The following is a 15390-nucleotide window of genomic DNA, read 5'->3' on the forward strand; positions in this document are numbered from 1 at the left end:
TAACAGCAACAGAGGTGCAGAGAAGTAGAGAGATCTGAGAAATATGTGGGAAGTAAGCAGGGGAGAACTTCCCAGTTTCTGACTTGAACAGAAGGGTGATATTTTGAGGAGGAAGGAATATTTCTGCATGAGTTCGGTGTGAGACGTGCTGAGTTTCAGGGTAGCCACAGGGAAGGGCAGCAGGATATGCACATCTGGAAATCAGGGAGAACTTCAGGCTGCAGGGGAAACACTTGTCACTGTAATTAAAGGTGTGAGAGTAAATGAGATGGCCATGGGAGAAAGCACATAAGGGCAAGAGACCCGGGATGGAGAGTCCTAGGAAACACCTATATTTAAAAGCTTCAATCCATACCATCAACCAAGAAAAATGCAGAAGGCTGCAAATTAGAAAAGAGTTTACTTGGAGTCTTAGAGATTGCAATTCACGAGATAGATGCAGGTAAAACCCAAAGAGTTTTCTGGAAAAGAAAGAGTGAGTGGCTTATAAAGGCAAAAGCCACAGAGCTGTTGAAGTTGTCTGGCAAGAATTAAGATTAACTCTGATACAAGAAAGAAAATATCTGATGGATTAGCTAAAGATGGTGGAGTAGGACATGTGCTCACCCCCTCTTATGAAAACACCAGAATCACAACTAATGGCTGAACAACAATCAAAAAAACCCCCAAAAAAATACACACAAAAAAAAACCCCACTGGAACCTACCAAAAAAGACACCCTAGATCCAAAGACAAAGGAGAAGCCACAATGAGATAGTAGGAGGGGCACAATCATGGTATAATCACATACCCGCCAGGTGGGTGACACACAGACTGGAAAACAAATATACAACAAAAATTTTCCCACTAGAGTGGAAGTTCTGAGCCCCATGTCAGGCTTCCCAGCATGGGGGTCTGGCAATGGGAGGAGGAATCCCCAGAGAATCTGGCTTTGAAGGCCAGTGGGATTCATTTGCAGGACTTCCATAGGACTGGGGGAGATAAAAACTCAACTCTTGGGGGGCACACACAAAATATTGTGAGCACTAGAACCCAGGGAAAGAAAATCAGTGACCCCACAAGTGACTGGCCAGACCTACCTGCTAGTATTAGAGGGTCTCCTGCAGAGGTGGGGGTGGGAGCTGTGGCTCACTGCAGGGACAAAGACACTGGGAACAGCAATTCTGGGAAGTATTCATCGGTGTGAGCCTTCCTGGAGACTGCCGTTAGCCCCACAAAGCAGCCTGTAGGCTCCAGAGCTATGTAGCCTTAGGTCAAACAACCAACAGGGAGGGAACACAGCCCCACCCATCATCAGAGAAGTAGATGAATGCTTTACTGAGCATGGCCTTGCCCACCAGAGGGACAAGACCCAACTCTACCCACAACTAGTCCCTCCCATCAGGAAGCTTGCACAAATTTCTTAGATAGCCACATCCACCAAAGGGTGGACTGCAGAAGTAAGAACTACAATCCTGCAGTCTGTGGAATGAAAACCACAATCACAGAAAGTTAGACAAAATGAAACAGCAGAAGGTTATGTCCCAGATGAAGGAACAAGATAAAACCCCAGAAAAGCAACTAAGTGAAGTGAAGATTATAGGCAACTTTCTGGAAAAAGAATTCAGAATACTGATAATGAAGATGACCCAGGATCTCAGAAAAAGAATGGAGGCAAGGATTGAGAAGATGCAAAAAATGTTTAACAAAGACCTAGAAGAACTAAAGAGCAAAGAGAGATGAACAGTACAATAAATGAAATGAAAAATACACTAGAAGGAATCAATAGCAGAATAACAGAGGCAGAAAAATGGATAAGTGACCTGGAAGACAGAATGGTGGAAAACACTGCCATTGAACAGAATAAAGACAAAAGAATGAAAAGAAATGAAGACAATCTAAGAGACCTCTGGGACAACATGAAATGCACCAACATTCACATAATAGGGGTCCCAGAAGAGAAAGGACCTGAGAAAATATTTGAATAAATAATAGCTGAAAACTTCCCTAATGTGGGAAAGGAGACAGTCACCCAGAGAGTCCCAGGCATGATGAAGCCAAGAAGGAACACACTGAGACACATAGTAATCAAATTGACAAAAATTAAAGACAAGGAAAATATTTTAAAAGCAACAAAGGAAAAATGGCAAATAACATACAAGGGAACTCCCATAAGGTTATCAGCTGATTGTTCAGCAGACACTCTGCAGGCTAGAAGGGAGTGGCAGGATATATTTAAAGTGATGAAAGGGAAGAACCTACAACCAAGGTTACTCTAAGCAGCAAGGATCTCATTCAGATTTGACAAAGAAATCAAAAGCTTTACAGACAAGCAAAAACTAAGAGGATTCAGCACCACCAAACCAGCTCTACAACAAATGCTAAAGGAACTTCTCTAAGTGGGAAACACAAGAGAAGAAAAGGACCTACAAAAACAAACCCAAAACAATTAAGAAAATGGTCATAGGAACATACATATCGATAATTACCTTAAACATGAATGGATTAAATGCTCCAACCAAAAGACACAGGCTTGCTGAATGGACACAAAAACAAGACCCATATATATGTTGTCTACAAGAGACCCACTTCAGACCTAGGGACACATACACACTGAAAGTGAGGGGATGGAAAAAGATATTCCATGCAAATGGAAACCAAAAGGAAGCTGGAGTAGCAATACACATATCATATAATATAGACTTTAAAATAAAGAATGTTACAAGAGACAAGGAAGGACACTACATAGTGATCAAAAGATCAATCCAAGAAGATATAACAATTATAAATATATATGCACCCAATATAGGAGCACCTCAATACATAAGGCAACTGCTAACAGCTGTAAAAGAGGAAATTGACAGTAACACAATAATAGTGGGGGACTTTAACACCTCACTTTCACCAATGGACAGATCATCCAAAATGAAAATAAATAAGGAAACAGAAGCTTTAAATGGCACAATAGGCCAAGTAGGTTTAACTGATATTTATAGGACATTCCATCCAAAAACAGCAGATTACACTTTCTCCTCAAGTGCGCACAGAACATTCTCCTGGATAGATCACATCTTGGGTCACAAATCAAGCCCAGTAAATTTAAGAAAATTGAAATCATATCAAGTATCTTTTCTGACCACAACGCTATGAAAATTGATAAACCATTAGCTAGACTCATCAAGAAAAAGAGGGAGAGGACTCAAATCACTAAAATGAGAAATGAAAAAGGAGAAGTTACAACAAACATTGCAGAAATACAAAGCATCCTAAGAGACTACTACAAGAAACTCTATGCCAATAAAATGGACAACTGGGAAGAAATGGACAAATTCTTAGAAAGGTATAAACTTTCATGACTGAACCAGGAAGAAATAGAAAATATGAACAGACCAATCACAAATAATGAAATTGAAACTGTGATTAAAAATCTTCCAACAAACAAAAATCCAGGACCAGATGGCTTCACAGGTGAATTCCATCAAACATTTAGAGAAGAGCTAACACCCATCCTTCTCGAACTCTTCTAAAAAATTGCAGAGGAAGGAACACTCCCAAACTCATTCTATGAGGCCACCATCACCCTGATACCAAAACCAGACAAAGATACTACAAAAGAGAAAATTACAGACCAATATCACTGATGAATATAGATGGAAAAATCCTCAGCAAAATACTAGCAAACAGAATCCAACAGCACATTAAAAGGATCATACACCATGATAAAGTGGGATTTATCCCAGGGATGCAAGAACATGTAAAAGAATAAAATTAGAACACTCCCTAACACCATACACAAAAATAAACTCAAGATAGATTAGACACCTACATGTAAGACCGAACACTATAAAACTCTTAGGGGAAACATAGGAAGAACACACTTTGACATAAACCACAGCAAGATCTTTTTTGATCCACCTCATAGAGTAATGGAAATAAAAAGAAAAATAAACAAATGGGACCTAATGACACTTAAAAGCTTTTGCACAGCAAAGGAAACCATAAACAAAATGAAAAGACAACCCTAAGAATGGGAGAAAATATTTACAAATGAATCAATGGAAAAAGGATTAATCTCCAAAATATATAAACAGCTCATACAGCTCAATATTAAAAAAACAAACAACCTAATCCAAAAATGGGCAGAAGACCTAAATAGACATTTCTCCAAAGAAGACATACAGATGGCCAAGAAACACATGAAAAGCTGCTCAGCATCACTAATTATTAGAGAAATGCAAATCAGAACTACAATGGGGTATCACCTCACACCAGTTAGAATGGGCTTCATCAGAAAATCTACAAATAACAAATGCTGGAGAGGGTGTGGAGAAAAGGGAACCCTCTTGCACTGTTGGTGGGAATATAAACTGATACAGCCACTATGGAGAACAATATGGAGGTTCCTTAAAAAACTAAAAATAGAATTACCATATGATCCAGCAATCCCACTACTGGGCATATACCCAGAGAAAACCACAATTCAAAAAGACACATGCACCCCAATGTTCATTGCAGCACTATTTACAATAGCCAGGTCATGGAAGCAACCTAAATGCCCATCGACAGGCAAATGGATAAAGAAGATGTTGTACATATATACAATGGAATATTACTCAGCCATAAAAAGGAACGAAATTGGGTCATTTGTTTAGATGTGGATAGATCTAGACTGTCATACAGAGTGAAGTAAGCCAGAAAGAGAAAAACAAATATTGTACATTAACGCATGTATTTGGAACCTAGAAAAATGGTACAGATGAACCAGTTTTCAGGGCAGAAATTGAAACATAGATGTAGAGAACATACGTATGCACACCAAGAGGGGAAAGCCGCAGGGGGTTGAGGGTGGGGGGGTGTTGAATTGGGCAATTGGGATTGACATGTATACACTGATGTATATAAAATTGATGACTAATAAGAACCTGCTGTATAAAAAAATAAATAAAATTAAATTAAAAAAAAAGATTGTGGTAAGTCTTTGGGGGAAGAAGTAATAAAGTTTTTAAAAATTAATGGAAATTTACAACTAATATAATTTGACAATCCCCAAATAATTTTACAGGTTATTTTTCTGAATAAATTCATTGAGAGTTATTACAAATTCTCTGTTATATTTGTTATATTAACCTTTGTAATGTGGTTGGCAAATACAATTGAGTCAATTGTACACACCAATTATATCTATAGGCTTTTAATTTTTTGCTTTCCATTCATTTTTGCATCTCAGACTAGACTTTTGGAACCTTTGTCTTTTTCTTCAATTAAATTATTGGAAAGTATTTTATTAAACATTGATTATAGATAAATGCTCTCTCTTGATCTAAAGTGTCTAACTTTTCTTGGTTTTTTTTGTTTTTGTTTTTTTGGCCGTGTCATGTAGCATGGGGAACTGCAGCATGCAGGATCTTATTTCCCTGAACAGGGGTGGAGCCTATGCCCCCTGCAGTGGAAATGCAGTCTTAAACACTGGACCTCCAGGGAAGTCCCTTTTGTTGATTTCTTAAAGTCAAAAAGTATAGTTGATTCTCATTATTTGTGGGAGTTATGTTCTACAATATTACTTAAAACACTGAATTAGCAGATACTGATTCATTGTTCCTAGAAGAAATGCAAGGTTAGCTTAGTGTGGCCCTGGGGTCACAACATTTTTATCAATTGATTAATACATAACCTTGTTTTATGTGTATTTCTGTTTAAAGACAATTTATTGTCTTTAATATGTTTATTTTTTGTATTTATTTTATTTATTATTTAATATTTATTATTAATTAACATCGAACTGTTGGCCAGCAGCGCTGTAACTCATGCCTCAAGGTGAGTGTCACGTATAATGTTTTTGGTAAGGCACATTACAGACTTCCATGCTTAGTCACACTAGACAGCACATCAGCACTACACTTGGGGGTGATCTGAAACAGGAAAATCACCAAAATGCAAAACTGTGGCTCTAAATATGAGCCACATATTTAGTGGCTTGTATACAGTAAACAAGGTCAGAAGTGACCTTGTTTACTGTATAAAAGCTGAAACAAGAAGACGGAGCATTGCCTTGTTGACTTTTGTGGGGAATGTGCATATCAGATGGCTCAAGTTTTTTGATTTTGTATGCACATTTCTGAATCATTATGGAAATACTGTGAATATTGTTTTGGGGGTTATAAATAAGTTTTAATAAGTAAAATTATAAATATGAATACACAGTTAAAGAGGTTTGCTATATATAGTTTTTTGTTTTTTTTTTTTTTTTTTTTGTGGTACGCGGGCCTCTCACTGTTGTGGCCTCTCCCGTTGTGGAGCACAGGCTCTGGACGCGCAGGCTCAGCGGCCCAGGCTCACGGGCCCAGCTACTCCGCGGCATGTGGGATCCTCCCGTACCGGGGCACGAACCCGTATCCCCTGCATCGGCAGGCAGACTCTCAACCACTGCGCCACCAGGGAAGCCCTATATATAGTTTTATGTTTAAAATTTCTTACAGTTTTAAGACAATATTTTCTTTTCTCTTGGCTTCCATTAGAGATTTTGTAAATTGTGCTGAAACTCACGATATTTTTTTAGGTAGCTTGCTTTCCTGTTTTGACTAAATTCATTTTTTCTCTAAACATTGGTGTTCCTATTAACTATGCTGTGTCTGTTTATGAATACCCAACTTTAAAAATCATGCTTACGTCTTCGTAGGTTGTATGATTCTAGGAATTTGTCCATTTCTTCTAGGTTGTCCTGTTGTTGGTGTGTAATTGTTTATAGTAGTTTCTTGTGATCCTTTGTATTTCTTTGGTATCAGTTGGAATGTCTCCTCTCTCATTTCTGATTTCATTTGAGTCTTCTCTCTCTCTCTCTTTTTCTTCTTGGTACGTCTAGCTAAAGTTCTGATACTTTCTTTTCAAAAAAAACCAACTCATAATTAGATTGATATTTTCTATTGCTTTCTCCCCTCTTTTCATTTATTTCTGCTTTGATCTTTGTTATCTCTTTCCTTCAGCTAACTTTGGTCTTACTTTTTCTAGTTCCTTGAAGTGTAAAGTTAAGTTATTTGAGATCTTTCTTTTTTCTTAAGGAAGATCTTTATCACTATGAACTTTCCTCTTAGAATTGCTTTTGCTGCACCCCATATATTTTGGTATATTGTGCTTCCTTTGTGTTTTTCCAAGATATTAAAAATTTTTTTCCATTTGAATTCTTCTTTGACTCATACGTTGTTCAATATTGTGTTGCTTAATTTCCATATATTTGTAGATTTTTCCACCTTTCCTCTTGTTTTTGATGTCTAGCTTCATATTATTGTGGTCAGAAAAGATTGTTGGTATGATTTCAATTTTCTTAAATTTGCTGAGTCTTGTTTTATGCCCTATCACACGATCTATCCCGGAGAATATTCCATGTGGACTTGATAAGAATGTATATTCTGTTGATGCTGGATGGAATAGTCTATATACGTCTGTTGATCCTATTTGGTCTAAAGGAGGTTTCAATTCCAATGTTTCCTTGTTGATTTTCTGTCTCATGATCTATCCGTTGTTGATAGTGAGGTATTGAAGGCCCCTGCTATTACTGTATTGTTGTCCATTTCTCCCTTCAGATAGGGTGTGTATATATTCATAACTCTTGTATCTTTTTGATGTATTGACCCATTTATCATTATATAATGACCTTCTTTGTCTCTTGTCACCATTTTTGGTTGCCACTTTTTTGGAATATTATCTTCCATCCCTTTTTTGGGAAATATTATCAACCATTTCCCCAGCTGAAATAGGTCTCTTCTAGGCAATACATACTTGGGTCTTGTTTTTCTTATCCATCCAGCCACTCTGTGCCTTTGGATTGAATTAAATCCATTTTCATTTAGAGTAATTATTGATATGTAAGGACCTACCACTGCCATCTTATTGGTTACCTTCTCCTTTGTTTTGTATCTCCAGTGGGGTTTTTATCCCCCTGTGTTTCTGCCTACCTTTATAAATTGGTGGTTTTCTATGGTGGTACACTCTATCTCCTCTTTTTTTTTTTTTTTCATCTCCTCTTCTTTATGTCTAGTGAATCTACTCTAGAATTTTGCTTTGTGGTTACCATAAGGCTTACATAAAACATCTCATACATAAAACTGCCCATTTTATGCTGATAGCAACATATATTTGTTTATCTAATAAAGGTTCCACCCTTTTACTGCTCCCCTTATTTATTTATTTATTTATTTTTTTTTCCCCCTTATTTATTTATTTATTTATTTTTTGTGGTACACGGGCCTCTCACTGTTGTGGCCTCTCCCATTGCGGAGCACAGGCTCCGGACGCCCAGGCTCAGCGGCCATGGATCACGGGCCCAGCCGCTCCACGGCACGTGGGATCATTTTTTTCATCTCCTCTTCTTTATGTCTAGTGAATCTACTCTAGAATTTTGCTTTGTGGTTACCATAAGGCTTACATAAAACATCTCATACATAAAACTGCCCATTTTATGCTGATAGCAACATATATTTGTTTATCAAATAAAGGTTCCACCCTTTTACTGCTCCCCTTATTTATTTTTGATGTAAAAATTTACCTCTTTTTATACTGTGTATTCATTAACAAATTATAGTATTCATAGTTATTTATAATGATCTTATCCTTTAACATTTATACTATAAGTAGGTGGTTGACATGCCATTCTAATAGAGAGTTATAGTTTTCTAATTATGACTGTCTATTTTCACCATTACCAGAGTGTTGTGTACTCTCATATGTCTTTATGTTGCTGATTGATGTCTTTTCACTTCAGCTTAGAGAACTCCTTTTAACATTTCTTTCAAGGCAGATCTAGTGGTGGTGAACTACCTCAACTTTTGTTTATATGGGAAGCCTTTATTTCTTTTTCATAACTGAAGGATAACTTTGCTGGATAAAATATTCTTGACAGGAAATTTTTATCTTTTAACACTCTGAATATGTCATTTCACTCTCTCCTGGCTTGTGGGATTTCTGCTGAGAAATCCGCTGATAGCCTAATGGGAATTCCTTTGTCAGTTACTTTCTTTTCTTCTTTCAATGCCTTTAAGATTCTTTTTCTTTTTTTTAAACTTTGGATCCCTTTCATCAATTCCCTCCCGCATCCTACTCCCCTACTCTAGCTTATGGCAATTACCTATCTGTTTTCTGTATCTATGAGTTTTTTTTTTTAAGACTCCACATATAAGAGAAATCATATGGTTTTGTCTTTCTCTGTTTGACTTATTTCACTTAGCATAATGTCCTCGAGGTCTATCCATTGTTGCCACAAATGACAAGATTTCATCTTTTTAAATGGCTGAATAATATCTATATTTATGTCTATATGTCTGTGTATCACATTTTCCTTATCCATTCATCTGTCAAGTGGAAATTTAGGTTTTCAAGGTTTGACTATTGTAAATGATGCTGCAATGAACATGGGGGTGCATATATTTTTTGAGCTAGAGTTTTTGTTTTGTTTGGATAAATACCCAGAACTAGAATTTCTGGGTAAAGATCCTTTCTTAATCATTGATTTTTGATAGTTTTATTATAATATGTCTTGGAGAAGGTCTTTTTGCTTTGAGATAATAAGGTGTTCTATTAGCTTCATGGGCTTGGATATCCAAGTCCTTCCCCACGTTTGGGAAGTTCTCAGCTATTATTTCTTTAGTTATTTTTTATTTTTTATTTTTTTTGGTGGTACGTGGGCCTCTCACTGCTGTGGCCTCTCTCGTTGTGGAGCACAGGCTCCAGACGCGCAGGCTCAGCGACCATGGCTCAGGGGCCCAGCCACTCCGCGGCATGTGGGATCTTCCCAGACCGGGGCACGAGCCCATGTCCCCTGCATTGGCAGGTGGACTCTCAACCACTGCGCCATCAGGGAAGCCCTATTATTTCTTTAAATAAACTTTCTGTCTCTTTCTACTTCTCTTCTGGTACACCAATTATTCTTATATCTGCTCTTCTGATTAAATCCAATAGCTGTCACAGAATTTCTTTACTTTTTAAAAATCTGAGTTTTCTCTCCTCTTATAATTGAATTATTTCTATATTCCTATCCTCCAACTCACTTATTTTTTGTTTGATCTGGTCTGCCCTGTTAGCAATATTCTCTATTTCAATCTTTATCTCATCATTGAATTCTTCAGCTTCGGAATTTCTGTTTGGTTCTTTTTTTCTTCTTCTTAATAGTTTCAATACCTTTAGTAAAACTCTCCTTCATTAAGTTTATTAATTTTATTCCTGAGTTTACTAAAATGTCTTTCTGAGTTTTCTTGTAGCTCACTGAATTTCTTCATAATGGCTATTTTGAATTCTTTACCAGTTAGATCAAAATATTTCATGCCTTGAGTTTGGTTGCTGGAGAATGATCATTTTCCTTTTGTGATACCATGCTTCCTTGATTTTTAAAATTCTTTTTGAAGGTATGGCCTTCTGCTTTCACAAGTGAAGTAGTAGACAACTCCTTAAGATTTTTTAATGTCTTCTTTAGTTCTTACAATTCAACAGATTGGCTATTAGAAACTTTTCTTTTCTATTCCAGGTGGTGGCGCTATATGTACAAGTTTGTTGTTCCTTTTTCCAGAGCGGGCTCTTGTGGATGCCCTTGAGCGCACACACAGAGCCAGCAGCAGAGTGTGGGGAGGTGTGGGCTTAGAACCTGAAGCTTTGTGGGTGCACATGGACTGGTGGGGGGATCGTTGAGTGGGGCACATCTAGAAGTGCATGGGCAGACCTCCTGTTGAAGTCCCAAAGCAGACAGGAGGGAATGCATCTGAAGCAAATGTGTTCCTTCAATATCCTTTGCTATTTTTATCTGCTTTCCTTCTTTTTCTCTCACTCCCCTCAGCCACGGAATTTTTTCCTCAGAAATATGGGAGCTGCTGCAGAAAAATAGGTCCTTCTACCTGCAACTCACACAACTGTGGCAGCTCACCAATTTTGCTTTCTTGCTCTGTAGGAGAGGCTGCTGCTTCCCACCACCTCTGCTGGAGAAGCTGCTGCTAAAGGCTCAGCCCCTTGCAGTGTCACCCTGGGTGACACTTGGCAAGTGTCCACCCTCTCCTCTGCCTCCAAACTTATCTCTATTCTGCTCTGATGGCACGCCAGATTCTCCTCTCAGGCAGGCTGGACCTCCACAACTTCTCTATTGCCTATAGGTATTCACCCAATTTTGCACTCTCTAGCTTCCCTTTTATTCTGATTGCAGCAAGTGGGAGTGGGGCAGGCTCACCAACTCCCTTGGTTCTGCAGCTCCCACCAAGGTCCTATCCTCCCACTTTAGGTTGCACAGGGGGGATAGAAATCTTCCAGGTGCCCTGGTGTAATGTGTAGAGGCATTTATGTTTGGTTATGGATCTTCACTTAGTTGTTAATCAAAGGGGAGAGAAAAGAGGAATGACACACGCCAACATGATGCTGAAGTCACCTGAGAATATTGTTTGGGATTGTATTTTTGGGGTCACTTATTAGTTTACAAACTTTGATGTTCTAATCTCTCCCTAGGTTTACGAAGTTTTCCACCATTATTTCTTTTAATTATTAATCTCCCTCTCTGCTCCTTCTGGGATTCCACGGATGCCTAGATTAGTTGTACTAATGATGTCCCATAAGTCCTATAGACTTTTTTCATTTGTTTTCATTTTTCTTTTTGCTTCTCTGACTGGATAATTTCAAAAGCATCAGCTGACTTATTCTTCCTTCTGCTTTGTCCTGTCTGATGTTGAATCACTCTATTAAATTCTCCAAGCCAGTCATTGTATTCTTCAGCTCCAAAATTTCTTTTTAGTGCTTTTTAATGTTTTCTATCTCATTATTGAGCTTCTCATTTTGCCTTTGTATTGTTTTCCTGACTTTGTTAACTTGTGCATCTGTGTTTTCTTGTAGCTTTCTGAACATCTTTAGAAAAATTATTTTTATTACTTTGTTGGGCTATTTATGTATCTCCATTTCTTTGGGTCAGTTATTGTAAGTTTACTGTGTTCCTTTCATGGTGTCATTTTCTCTGACTTTTAAACTTCTTGTCACCTTGTATAGTTACCTACGTATTTGACAAAGCAGTCACCTCTGACTTTATGGACTGATTTCTGAGATGAAAAACCTTTACCTGCATGTTGGAACATGCTGGAGCATCCGGTGACCCTAGGTTTAGTGGTGTACATCACCAAGTGTAGTTTGGTGTGTTGTGGCTCTGAGTCTGGGATGTGTGTAATATTTTGTTGGGTCAGGCTGCTGTGATCCACAGCATCAACAACTCTGTGGTCCTTGGCAAGCACTGCCAGGGGTCTGCAGTGGCTGCAAGGGTGTTTGTGATCCTCAGCTTTGCTCCCAGTCTAGTGGCTAGGACCAGGGTAGGCAGTGGTTGTCAGAATACTGGTGTGCACGTATTTGTGGATGCCAGCTCTAAGTGCCTGTGAGTAGCAGTGGCCGACTTCTAATGTACACATAGTTGTGGGCAGTGGCCAATAACAAGGGCCTGGTCCAACTGTGGGCACACTGGCAGCTGTGGGGGCCCTAGCTATCAGCGTGCATTCCTGTGACTGCAAGTTCTTGCCATGTGTGCATGGCAGTGGGTGTCAGTGACTGAAGTTGAGCCTGATCGTGCAGATATACAGCTGAAGATGCTAGATGGAGGTGAGCCCAGTGGTGCAGGCCAGTGACAGGAGACAGAGCCAGATCTAGGCCTACCAGCAGCTGTTGGGTGTAGGTGTGGGAGAGGGAGTGGGAAGAGACTCAGTGACTGGTATTTGTGGGATGAAAGCCAGTTAAATCTGAAGGTAGGCCACAGCAGCTCTGCTGGCCATTGGTTTCTTCAGTGGCAAAAGTTGATGGGTTTCTCTGCAGAGGAAGTCCCTAGGAATTGTGGTTACTCTTGTTGCATGGCTGTTATTGGTATCCCCTGATATTCATTCTTGTTTCTAGCCATCCTTATACATCTCAACTTTGTCACTGTGTGGGTGGGAGGTAACCTAAGTGACACCTAATGTGGTGCCAGCTTGGGAAGCTGGTTGCTTCCTCCACTCTTCCCTTGTCAGTGAAAGAAACTCTTTCCAGGTGGGGAGTTTTCTCTTGGCAATGAGCAGTGCCAGTCTGGGGTTGGGATGATGCAGGCAAAATAAAACTGTTCTTCTTTCTATTTTTATACAGTTATTCCCAGGGGTTTTTTTGTTTCACTGTGTTGCTGAACTTTCTTAAGTGGAGTCCTGAGCTCTCCCAGAGCTGTTTTGTTTATGGATAGCTGTCTAACTGCTGACCTTTGTGGAGAGATAGAGGTTGGGGTTTCCTACTTTATCATCTTGGTGACATCACTTCTACACTAGGGCTGTTTCTGAGTGAAACTGGTGACTTGTGCTTTTTAGATAGTTCTGGATATTAGTCCAGGGCCCCAGCTCTAAGGCTGATTGAATCCAGGCATTGCCTTGTCTAGTATCCTCCTGAAACAGTCTGTCTCTTGCCACTCTTCTAACCAGTAACACTAAAGTCACAGATGTAATGTTTTCAAAGAACTTATCTTCTAAAGAACTATATCAGCCAAGCTTGTGCTTTGAGACTTTTTTTTTTACAGTTATAATAGAAACCAGCTTAGCTGAACTGACTTTTTAAGGGAACGTTATGTGTCACACACCTAAGACACTCACCCTACAGGTAGTCAGGGAATGTCACCAGCAAAGAATCCATCCTAATAATTTTAGCAAAGACTCCTGTGGTCATCAAGGTCTGCCCTATTCTGGTATGGAGCACACTATTGATCTGGTCACTGTTGAGAAAACAATGAGGTCGTTGATTGGTCAAAACAAGTCACATACTTCTTTACCTTCTTCTGTTTGGGCAACAGAGAAATGTGTTGCCTATAAGAAGAGTGCTCATTTTAACAGAACTAAGAAGCAACTTTGTTAGATAGGCGAACATTTTAGAAATTCAGTTTTCCTACAGTGTGTGATATTCCCTGATAATATTGGTTACCATTGTCCAAACGTGTCATGTAGCAGTATCCTCTTTATAAAAATAATTTTGCCGAACAGGGCATTGTAAGGTAAGCAAGTTTATCTTCATTTCCTTTAACTGTACAATTCTTCTCTTATATTCATTGATACTTCTGTCTCCATGGGGTACCCTGAAAAGGCCTTCCATCACCATCAACCTCTTTTCCAAAGGCTTGAAAAGATGAAAAGTTAAGATGGCTATTAAGCATCAATGGGTGGGAGATTATGTAAATTCATTTAAAAATCTTTTAAAAATTCAAGATTTTATGCTAACCAATTCTTAAACACAATGTGTGTTTCTGGTTAGGTTAAACAAAATTTTTTTTCCTTGCATACAACCTTTTTGGATAAAAGATCTGAATAAAAATAAACAATGCCTTAGAAAATGTAAAGTTTTAATTACTAAGACGTACCAGACATCATTGACTATGAGACAGCACAGGAAGGCTTGAGCTCCTGCACTTTCTACCCAAAACATCTCTGGATATCACCCACACTCATGAGAAGGATACACTGATGTCATAGACAAACAATATCATTTGAATCTAACTGCCTTGATCAGGCCCTGAGAAACTAAGGACTAAACTAATTTATTCAGGCTGCACTGGCCACCCCAGGGTAGAACTCCCTAGGATAGGAGACCACACTGGGAGCCTTGTTAACCTGATTGACTAATACATGCCTTTTTTTTTTTTTTTTTTTTTTTTTTTACTGCATCGGCAGGCGGACTCTCAACCACTGCGCAACCAGGGAAGCCCTACATGCCTTTTTGAGGTGCCCTAACATTGTTAACTCTTTGTTTCCAGGGGTACTGCATGTACCTCCTGAGAATGTCCTTCTTGTGTGGAAACCCTGTTTATCATGACACTGCCTCTGCCCTGTCTCTTCTCTGGGGCTGGATATAGCTCCAGGGATCCAAGTTCCTGATGCACCTCTCTCTTAGTGACTTGGATGCCAAAATGCCTTGCCACTGTGCTGCACACTGCCCCCAGTGTTCTAAGTTACAACTTCGACCCACTATCACAGAAGCCACACTATTGCTTCTCTATGCCCTGCCCCCAGGGTCCTGAGTTGGGTCTTTAAGCCACCATCACTGAGCTATGATGTTGTTGCTCTGTGTCTTACACCCTGGGGCCTGATTCAGGACTCTGACCTGCCACCCCCAGGGCATGCTTCCATCGCACCCCACAGCTGGGTCCAGGCCTTTGCTATGCCTTTTAATCCCTGGTCCCATGCTGCTTCATCCTGCTTCCCCCCAAGGACCGAGTCACTACTACGAGCTCCAGTAACTCAGACTCTCATTCCATAGTGACTTTCACACGTCTACATTTCACACACCACCACCACTGCCACAGCAAGTGCTCGTGTGCTGCACGCCCCAGGTGTCACTATAGTTCTGCAAAACCTTGAGTCCACGACATGAATCTGCCGATGCTCTGAGTACCTGTGTCCCAGACCTGGC

Source organism: Neophocaena asiaeorientalis, unplaced genomic scaffold, assembly GCF_003031525.2.
Source record: "Neophocaena asiaeorientalis asiaeorientalis breed wild unplaced genomic scaffold, Neophocaena_asiaeorientalis_V1.1 scaffold1324, whole genome shotgun sequence".
Lineage (NCBI taxonomy): Eukaryota > Metazoa > Chordata > Mammalia > Artiodactyla > Phocoenidae > Neophocaena > Neophocaena asiaeorientalis.